The sequence below is a fragment of the Apteryx rowi genome, unplaced genomic scaffold (genome assembly GCF_003343035.1).
Source record: "Apteryx rowi isolate R43461 unplaced genomic scaffold, aptRow1 scaffold_49, whole genome shotgun sequence".
In the NCBI taxonomy this organism is placed as follows: domain Eukaryota; kingdom Metazoa; phylum Chordata; class Aves; order Apterygiformes; family Apterygidae; genus Apteryx; species Apteryx rowi.
The window spans coordinates 2,466,952-2,477,149 of record NW_020450749.1 but is presented as its reverse complement, the minus strand read 5'-3'; the positions used below and the strand labels follow the sequence as shown (position 1 = coordinate 2,477,149).

General features: G+C 50.5%; 1 protein-coding gene across 1 annotated transcript in view; it reads left to right on the top strand.

Annotated features, from left to right (window-relative positions):
• Positions 1-457: 457 nt before the first annotated feature.
• CD81 (CD81 molecule) overlaps positions 458-10,198 on the top strand; it is a 52,658-nt gene continuing 42,917 nt past the window's right edge. The window contains exons 1-2 of the mRNA XM_026079021.1: positions 458-703; positions 2,067-2,172. The gene's annotated coding sequence lies outside the window, so the exon portion shown is untranslated. The remainder of the gene's footprint in view (positions 704-2,066; positions 2,173-10,198) is intronic.

Genomic DNA, 10,198 nt, shown 5'->3' with positions numbered 1-10,198 from the left:
AGCACTTGCTATATGTGTGTGTATTTTTATATATTTTTTATATATACATATGCATGTGTCTGTGTGTAGAGCTGCAGTTTTCACACCTGTGCAATGGTTTATGTTGCAGTGGCGGCAGGGTTGAGAATGTGACTTGCACCAGACCTTTTCATGGAGGGGCTAATGCGCCTGGAGCGTGGCCGTCCCTTCCTTGAAGGGAGAATCGGACTGGAAACGTGCAATCGCTTCTCCTGCTGTGGCTGGAAGTCTCCAGTCCCTTTCCTTCTGAGGCTCTTATAGCCATTCAGGGGGGTTTAGTGTGTTTTTTTTTCTTTCTTTTAAAGATTTATTTGGAGTATGGGTGGGAAGCGTTCTAAACTTATACAAATAAACTGGCTTTGTATTTAAAAAAAAAAAGTAGTAATCCAACACAGGATAAATTAAAAAGACTATGCTCCGTATGTATGTGCTAGTAGTTTCATGATCTTTACTGCCGTTTCCCATGTTTCCAAATACCCTGGAGTTCCTATGCAAGGAAAAGCATCTTTAACGAGCCCGTGACAGAGCAGCACTTGGCAGGACGCGGTATTGAGCCTGGTTGCCCAGGGGGAAGACGTTCGCTGTGGGATGGTCGCCGTCGCTGCCAGCACGCCYGCGTTTGGGGAGCCCACCGCGTCCGAGCTCGCTGGCCGGGATTTCCTGCAGCGGCCGCGGGAAGAGGCGGGTGAGTAGAAAAGGGGTCGTTTTGGGGCCCTGGCTTGCCCCTGCTGAAATGCTCGTGGCCTCCCGGGGTGAGGCGGGGGCGCCCCAGAACCCACGCGGCGGTCGTGGCGGGTCGTGGGGCGCCGCCGCAGAGGTTCGGGTTCGGGTCCAACCACCAGCACTGGGTGCAAACCACCAGCCCGTGCCGCCGGGGTCGGGAATGCGGTAATAAAAACGGTGCCTGGGCTCCACCGCTGACGCCAAGCGGCACGACCTAGCGATGCCCCGACAGAAGTCGCGAGGCAGGGAAACGTCTAGGGTTTTCACGCCTGTGCCCACACGGAAAACAGTTATCCCTCCCTGCCTCGCAGTCAATGCGTTTTGCTTTTCAAAAGTCCTTAACTTGCTGCCTGCCAGGGGCGAATCAGAGCTCCTGCRCGGCAAAGCCAAAGCCCCAGCGACCGATGTGCGAGCGCCGCAGACTTACCCAGCGTGAGAAGAGCGGCAGAGAGGTCCCGTCTGAAAACGAGCGCGGAGCTCGCCGGCGGGAACGCGAGGCTGGCAGCCAGGCTGGGAAACGCCTGCAGACCTGGGTAGCCTTCCCAGTGTGTTTATAAGAGGAAGCTGGCTGTTATAAGCACATCAGCACTCAAACTGCAGCAGAGAAGAAATCCTTATTTGTGTAGGCGTCTGCAAGGAGAGAAAAAAAAAAAAGCCAAAGGTACAAACATCCAGCTGGCTCCAGTTAATTGTCAGTGAAGCTCTGATAGCTGTCAGTTAGTTCTGCTAAGGCCACCTGGGCAAGTGCAGTTTGGCCTGTCCGTGTGTGGGCAGATGCCGGCCTGGAGCCGTGGTCCTCCCGGAGGTAAAGCCAGCGTGAAGGGGAGCCGGGGTCCTCGTGCCGACTTGCACGGGAGCTGCGGGCGCGCGGCGCTTCTGCAGCTTCCCTGGCTTACGTCTGGTACCTGGAGAGACCTGAGGAGCTCAGCGCAGCTGTGGAAAGCACGGGTCGAGCAATTTGCTGAGCCTGCGGGCGCCTCTGAGAAGGAGAGYGGGGAGCTTTCAGCCTTGCCTCGCGCTGGAAATGTTTTGCTGTTTCCTCCCTTGCTGACTATGTGTCTGCCAGTCCCCACTACAGGCAACGTAGATGTTCCCYATGTAACAGCCCCCTTTGCGCTTATTCACACCCGGAGCAAGAGAAGATGCTTATGAACAAGTCATTTTGGGAGGCTTATAATCTGACGGTTTGGGGTGGACCTCTGCACCATTGGGGTGGCAAGGAAGCCATCTCCTGTCAAGCTAAAACTGTACTTCCAAACTTATGGAGATATTTTGTGAAGAAAAGATTGATAGATCTTGATTGATTTTTATTTTTTTTTAAACAGGTGCAGAAACAACACGTTTTCAAAACCAGCCTGCTATAATTTTCCTCTAGAAATTCAGCCAGAGGTAGACGCTCCATGCAGGAAACTTCAGCCTGCCCGGTTGAAGGTGGGTAAGGTAAAAAGCCCCTTTGAAAGCATGGTCCTATCCTAAGTACTCTGCAGCTGTAATAAGAATTGTTGCTGATCTCTCTCTTAGTAAAACGCTCTACGAGGATGATAAGGGCTGCATTTTTTTAAATGTCTGGTTCATCTTCTGGGAGGATTAGTAAGCGGTAGCGAGTATTAGCCTCGTCTGTTGAGAGACGTTACATCGGGTAGGATGGCGGGGAAAGTGCAGGAGGAAGGAGAGGGAGCCGACGAGGAATGTTGGAGGCAGAGGCTGTTTTGGAAAAATACATGTGCTGCGTGTTTTACAGCGCTAGGAAGTAGCTGCCAAACCCATGACTAGTTACAGGCCTGTGGATGAGGCCGGTCCTGACTGTACTCTGGGTCGCTCGGCTCTCCGGCGCGCTCTGCCCCCTCGCTCCCGGCGCAGAGCCTGGGCGGAGGTACCTCAGCCGGCCCGGCTCTCCCGGCGTCGCGGGAAGAGCGCGGCCCCTCGTGTCGACCGCTCGTTCCCTGCCTGGAAGTACAAGCGCTCGGCAGAGCCAAGGTTAGACTGCAGGCCAGGAAACCCAGAAATGTTCCCAAAAAAAATACCCAGCTTAACGAGGAACAGCCGCTTGCAGCCTCGTGGTGTCAACGCAGGCTTATGCTTACATTCTGGGCTGTCCTTCGTCACCCGAAGGCGTCCAGGACTGTTGGGCAAATTAATGCTCTGGGGGAATCTGCAGATCTACCCCCTCCAGGAGGGTTATCGTGAGAAAAAGACCTTTTCTTTCTATGGGGAAGATACAGGGTTGTCGCTCAGTTTGCGTGAAGTCTGTACATCTCGGAAGAAATATTTTAACAGAGTCCAGAGGTGACCAGCTACAACCAACATCTTCTTGCGCTTGAGGCGCTATTCTCTTAGACCCAGGCAAGCAGAGAGGCAAGGTCTTTCCTGGCGTCCTTGCGAGGAAGGTGAATATCCCAGCTTCGCGCTCCCCATGTTCAGCAGTATCTGGATGGCTGGGTGCGTTTACCAGTATCTGGTTGTGCTTGCGCAGCTCTGAATAGCGAGTGCATCGGTGAAAGTGGCACAGGCTTCAGAAGAACTCCTGCTTAATGGGAAACTGCTCCAGAGCCCACATTAGGAATTCAGAAAAGAACAGGGGGGAAAGGGAGGTGCAGTCCTGCCCTGCCCTGCCAGCATGTTTCGTGTTGCCCTTTTACCGTGACTGTAAGCTCCTTGGGCAGAGACTGCGCTCAGCTGTGTTTCGTGTTGAGCAAACCAGAATAAACCTGCGTGGCTGACGTTTGCGCTGGCAACCTCGCAGCTGCGTACGGGATCAACATCCTGTCGCTGCTGCTGCTGCTAGGAATGGCAAATTGCATATCTGGCACCTTTCCCTCCTCTGGGCTGGCTCTCGCTTCAKCTTTCCCTTAGGCTATTTACATTATTCTAAGGCAAAACCCCCTCTGTCTCCCCTTCGTGTAACTAAGGGCTCTATTGTTTAACCTTTACGTACACCAGCTTGCTCGTGGACRTGCTCGTTCTCTTCTGAGCCGTGTCACGTTGGCAGTAAGCTATTCCCTTCTAGCCTGCTTTCACCTACTAATGAATTATACATCACTTATACAGTAGAGGCTCTGTGGCCTTCCTGGCGGGCCGGGCTCCTCCTCTCGCCCGGCAGAGCAGAGCAAAGCGAAGCATCCCGCGGAGACGCGGCCAGCCCCAGCCCCAGCGCGGCCTCGGACGCGCTGAGGAAAACGCCGAGGGCTCGCTTTCTGGCCGGAAAGCAGAAGCGCCCGGGCTGGCGACAGGGAGCCTCCGCCCCGGCTTGGGAAACCAGCTTGGGAATCCTGGAGTTTCCTCTGAGCCTCTGATGTCGCCGGGTCTCCTCGCAGCGAACCTGCTCCTGGAGGCAGTTGTCCTGCCTGTTCCGAATGCTGCAGGAGGAGCCGGTGCTGTTCTCTGCAACACCCTCTCTCTCCTCCTCCTCCTCATTATATAACTCGATCCATCACCATAGAGACATTGATATAAATATTTAAATATGGCAGAGAGACAGGCTGCGCAGACGGGAACCATTTGCTGAGTTTATTAGAAACAGAAACGTCAGGCACAGCTACAGGTTTCTGCTTGCCTCATACCCCCCCCCCCCCAAAAAAAAAAGGCTGACAAAAAAAAACCCACAAGCCCCCATGCTAAAATGGTGCTTCAGCTGAATTTGCAGATCAGGGCAAGGGGATTTTCCAACCCACCTTCTGAAGTGGAGGCGTCAGCTGCTCCCTCCGAGCGCAAAAAGTGTATTCTGGAAACGTCTTCTCCTTAGATATGCGTGTGAGACTTGCTTTATTTTATATTTTTATTCCAAATGAAAGCACTGGCTGAACAGGCAGCGATGCACACTAGCCCCGTTTCCCCTGCTGTAAGCGATGTCCCTGTTCCTCCGCCCGGCTGCTTGGGGGGTATTTGGGACAGGGTCGAGGTGGCATTGCTGGACAGGTCGCCACCTGCAATGCAGAGGGCTGGGGGGGGTGGGTTTTTGTTTTGGGGGGGTTTTTTGCTTGTTTATTTTTCTTTCCTTAGCTGTTTTTTTGCAGCTGCATATGCCCGTTTCTCAGGCTTCCCAGTGCGTGCTCAGTCTCTGTTGGGACTGGAGAAAAAGGAGGAAAGCAGGGAGGGAAAAAGTCAAGCCTTCTCCCCTTGCTTTCTGCTTTTTCCACTGTGGGAGCCAGCACAGTCAGAGCAGTGTCTGACCCTCAAGCAGAGGTGACCCGGGAAAGGGAGAAGGCAGGGCACCCCCGCACCGGGTAGCAGCGCTGCCCAGCTGCCCCGAAGAAGCGCACTGGTCCCCCGTGCGAGGGCCGGCAGCCGGCACGGGTCTGCCCTGTGCCAAGAGCCGCGCTGCGGGCAGGAGGTCGCGTTTGGAGGGGTGCAGCGTTTCGGGCATGTCGAGCGTGGATAAACCGTTTCCACGCATTGCAAAGCCTCTTAGCACCCAGCACCAGCCTTTGGGCGCGCTCAGCCAAGGTCCTCTGCCTGCAGCCTTCCCCCTTTGCTGCCCCATTCGTTGTGAATTTAGTTTCCTGCGTGTCTGTGCAGCTTCGGTGCTGTTGTGTTTTCTTTTTCCCCCTACACTGCTTGTTTGCCAGTGACCTTAAGCTATCTGGAACCACTAGAAGCTGAGTAATAAGCTATAATTAAACGTCACTAGCGTGGCCTCTCCTGAGGTGATGCAGCTTTCCTTCTTGTTGATGCAGGGCAGTGGCTGTGCCGTGCAATYTGCCCCAAGCAGGAATCTGAGACCCTTGATCAGGTCCGTACCTTGGGAAACAATATTGCATGTTGTTCTCTGACCAGGAAATTAGTATGTCGTTTGGATCGACCAGCCTCCTGCAGGATGGATTTTTAGTGTTTCAATACAGTAAATTGGAAATCTAGGCTATTTCTTTCATGTTTTCCCCAAAAAGTAAGATGCAGCGATAACAGCTGACTGGTATTTCACCCRCAAAATAACATGTGTGTTATTCTGMTGTTTTGTGACCGGACACTTGGCGGAGGTCTTTCCTGTGCTAGCTGGGAGGAGGATGGAGGAGAGGGAGGTTAAGCAGYGGGATGGCCGTGTGAACCGAAAACRTGCAGCCRTAGCTCTGCGTTGAATTAGGATCCCGGGCAGCCGAGGAGCTTCCCTCTGGCCKCTCAAATTGCCCAGGGCACCAGGCATAACCTCAGTTATGCGTTCAGAGCCGGGCTTGATGATGGTTGCTTTACACTCTCATAGCCAACTTTCCAAGTATGCTCCTGAGGAGGGGGAGGAAGCAGGCCTGTCCTCCCCTTTTTTTTTAATTTATTTTTTTTTTTAACCTGGAGCTGCTGGAAGGGCCGGAGAGCATCCGCCCGCTGCAAAGCAGGCACCCCAAAGCCGCCGAGTCCCGGCAGCGAGGGACTGTGCCTTGGAAAAGCAGGGCTGGCAGGCAGTTCAGCTGCGTGTTTGTCTTAACAGACCCTAGTGAGTCATACCCATAGATGTCAACTATGCCAAAACCCACAAGCATGACGCTTTTGTAAACAGCATCCAAACAAAAAAACAAAAACAGAAAAAAAAAAAAACAGCAGACAGGAAAAATACTGCAAACATCTCTGGTCTCTGCTTCTTTCCTCTGTTTAAAAAAGTAATTGCAAGAGCAAATTTAAATGGCTGCTCTTGGGTTTTTTTGTTGTTGTTGTTTGCTTGTGCTTTACTTTTTGGACCCTGATTTAAACTTCCCACAGTCTCAGTGGTGCAAGGCTTTCTGGATGGGTAGTTTCTTTAGAGGTTTTTCTGAACTGCCTGCAGCTGACTTCAGTGTAAATGAACATGCGTTAGCAGAGTGTATTGCTGAAGGCTCGAACCAAAGCGATCGGGCAGAGGGGTTGCCGTCCTCCCAGAGAAGGAAGCCGTCAGCCCTGCTCATAGCACTTACACCCACTAACAGCATGTGACAGATGCATGRACTGAACCTGTGAAAATTAGTTTTACTTCTTTATACAAAAACATTTTAGAGAGAACTGATAAAGCTGCAAAGAGTCTTTGAAATGCATTTTTGGTGCTATATACACTGTGCAGCCAGTACTGCATCATGGCATGAATATACAACAGCTGAAATCACATGTAATCGTGGGAAACAGTATATGTTATTTTGACACTGCCTTGATTTATTTCTGTACGTTAAGGTCAAAGTTTTCAAATGTACCCCACTGAGCTGTTTAAAAAATATATATAAGTTTTGGACAAAGCTTGAAATCATTTTCGACTTGCAAGCTTTAGAGAGGACTTTGTTGGTATGGCCAGATGCGTGAACACAGTTTAGACCCAGTAGGTTTTAGCCCATAACTGGGGACTTAATCAACATATGCGATCAAGGGACTGTGCTGCTTTCTCTTCCACTCTGGTCCTTGCCATCAGGGCATAGATCTGTTATGGAGCTATGGGCGACACATGGCTTAAACATAGACTAAGGAAAGATCCCATAAATAGGACTGTGTTAGCTCTAAACTGAATTATTTATTAATACAATTTTTAAAGTGCATGAAAAGGTTTATTTCACCTTTGCCAATTTACTTTTTTTTTTCTCTTGCGTAGGGAAATAAGGTGAAAGGGGACAAGAAGAGCAACAAAGTCTAAGCTCCCTTGAAATAGTTTAAATGAAAACTTTGTGGCTGTGATTACAGTTGGGGTTGCCGCCTTGTTCCGTACGGAAATATTCTTCCTTAATCTCTGGGCACTTGGTGTGCTGCTGATTAAGTTCTTATCGGTTTACAGTTGGATCCTTGCTCTCCCTTTCACAGACTTTCCAAAATTGTGTCTCTGAGAGTTTGGGGGGGGGGGTTCTTTTTTTTTTTTTTCTTTTTGGAAACAGTCATCTACATATATGAGAAGTTCCTTGGCTCACATAGCCTCGGTGAGGCAATTTGCTATGGTTTGTATATTTCTGGTGCACTTGGGAATCCAGAATTCAAAACGTCTGTAGGGTGTCACACGGCCGATCTTTTCTTGGTCGTGTCGTACAGCATTAACCTAGCAGCGTCCCAATACTGAATCAAAAGCATTAAACTCCTCCTGCTATAGGCATTTTATCCAATTTATCTGCTTAGCTATTTTGCACGGTGAACTACCTTGTTTATAGTCAACTCATATCTTCAAACTCTTTGGTTGTTTGGGGGATATTTTYGTTTTATATTTCTAGCTGGAAATGATGAAGGTGATGCAGATGGCTTAATCGGGCCAGTCTCTGCATGTAATTTATCTTCTCTCTCACTGTTATTGGATATGCTGGGAAATCTGACCCAGTGGTTATCGCAGGAATAGCCCATGATTTAAGTCCATACTCCCACAGCTCCTTCTTAGTTTTGAAGAACATTAGGCATCTCCTCAAAGCGGTTGCTCTAATTGCTTCCTTTCTTTGCCACTAGAGATGCTTTTGTCAAATCCATGCCAGCTCCTTTCTTGACAGGGTTCATGATTTGTGCAGAAAAAGGACTCTGTGGGATCCTATGATGTAGCAAGGGAGCAACTTCAGTATCTCACCGCTCTGTGGCTCTCRCCAGCTCAGTTTATCCTTTGGACTGATTAGTAGGAGCCACACAGGATGCTGTCGCCGTAATCAGATGGATTGTACGGATAATTTGGGATAGCAGTTACATGCATAAACAGCCTTGCGAACCTCTGGCTGCTCTGGTAGGGATGGATGAGTGAACGCAGTTTAGAGACAAAGGCTTTGTGCATCCATGGCAAGCCCACAACAGGGGAGGTATTCAGCAGAAGTAACTGGGGAGCTGGGCCGCTTCCTATTCGTCTCTGGTCCCCACCTCCGCGGAGCACTGTGGGCTATTAACAAGCGGTAAAAACCATAAGGAAAGGTTCAATAGATGAGACAGAGTCCCGAAATAATTTGGCCATGAGGATGATTTTGGAACCATGTTGACTCATCTTCAGTCTACATGTTGTCGCGGGGGCGAAGGGGGGGGGGGAGGATTATTGGTTAGTAGGCTATTATTATTATTATCTCTGGGTTTATTGCAAACAGATTTATTGAAGATGGCCATACAGTGTAGTCATAGCAAGCAAATCTTAGTTAGTGCCCGAGTTTCGGTTTCTTACAACTCCCAACAGTTTCTTGTCAGAGGTTCTCTTAACTCCTGGAGAGTAACCTTGAGAGGCATCCCAGCTCAAGGGGACATTCACTGCCGTGCAGCCCGCTGCTGTGCAGGAGGGCTCAGTGGGCTCTAGGCTGCAGCGCTATTTATGGGCATGGAGTTTGACTCGTGGTCATACAATATTTGGTGTGGAGATGTATGGTGTGGAGCTGACCTCATGCCATGTTGGGGAAAATACGCCTTTTTTGCTGACCTCATGCCCATTTCTGGCCTCACCAGTTGCAACCAGTATCACCTAGTTCCTCTTGGTCAGCCCTGGGTGCTGTCAGTTATTTGCAGTCAGCTGGGACCTGAGATAAGGTGTTGGGGGGGGGGGATAGCTGTCCTCCACCACACTTTGGGCCTGAGATGGGGGGGGCAGTTGTGCTCTGCCATGCTTTGGGCCCAAGGTGTGTGTGTGTTTGGGGGGGGAGTAGTTGCGTTCCACCACACGTGTAGAAAATGCGTGCTTAACTAACGGCTCTAATTCCAGTGTACGGGATTACGGATGCATTCAGAGCCTGAAAGTTTCAGGCTCCGAATCGGGTATCTGAAATGCTCTTGCCTAGAAGGCGGCACCCAGGCAAGAAAYGGTAGTTTTCCAGGTAAGAATTTGCAGCTGTGCACCGAGTTTGGCTCCTGATGGCGACAGGCGGCCTGCAGGGCTTTGGTCAAGTTGCCTCGTCTCCTCGGCCAAGAAAGTTGCCAAGCATGKGAGTGCCTATCCGAGCACCCGAAGGCACCAGGGCTCCTGCTGCTCTCTGGGCATTAAACGCTTACCGTGGTAAGGACCCAGCCTTTGGTGGAGCCGCTGATCGCTGCCTTTATAAGAAGCCATCTTGCGTTATGACTTTGTGAATTACTGTCCYGCACCTAAAAGAAGCTAGCAAGCTCGCAGTAAGCGTAGCGCTGGGGGGTCAGCGCAAGTTATATTGCCAGGGATGAGGAAGTGGGCAGAGCTGCGCTTCAGCCAGCAGATTGGGAAATTTCATGACGCTTGCGTTGCCCGGCTTTATTTATTGTTTTAACCGAAATTTCTAAGCTGTGATGCTGGGCCTACTCGATTCGGGTCACGTAATGTTCACAGTTCTCTTTGGAAATCCCACAGACGCTCATGTGACCCAATAACCGAGCAGGCTCTGCTGAACTCGGTACAATTTCTCGCGGTGACAAAGGTGGGTCAAAAAAAAGAAGAAAGGAAAAAAAGAAAGGAAAAGAGAAGACGGGTGAAAGCGTTGGTAAGATCAGAGCRTGATGGAGAGTAGCAGACTTGGGGAAGGGGTGAGGAAATGCTTTTCTGGGCTGCGGACTCTTTGAGCCTAAAATCGAATGTTTAAAAGACTGTTGTTTCGTCGCCGCACCTCCCCCG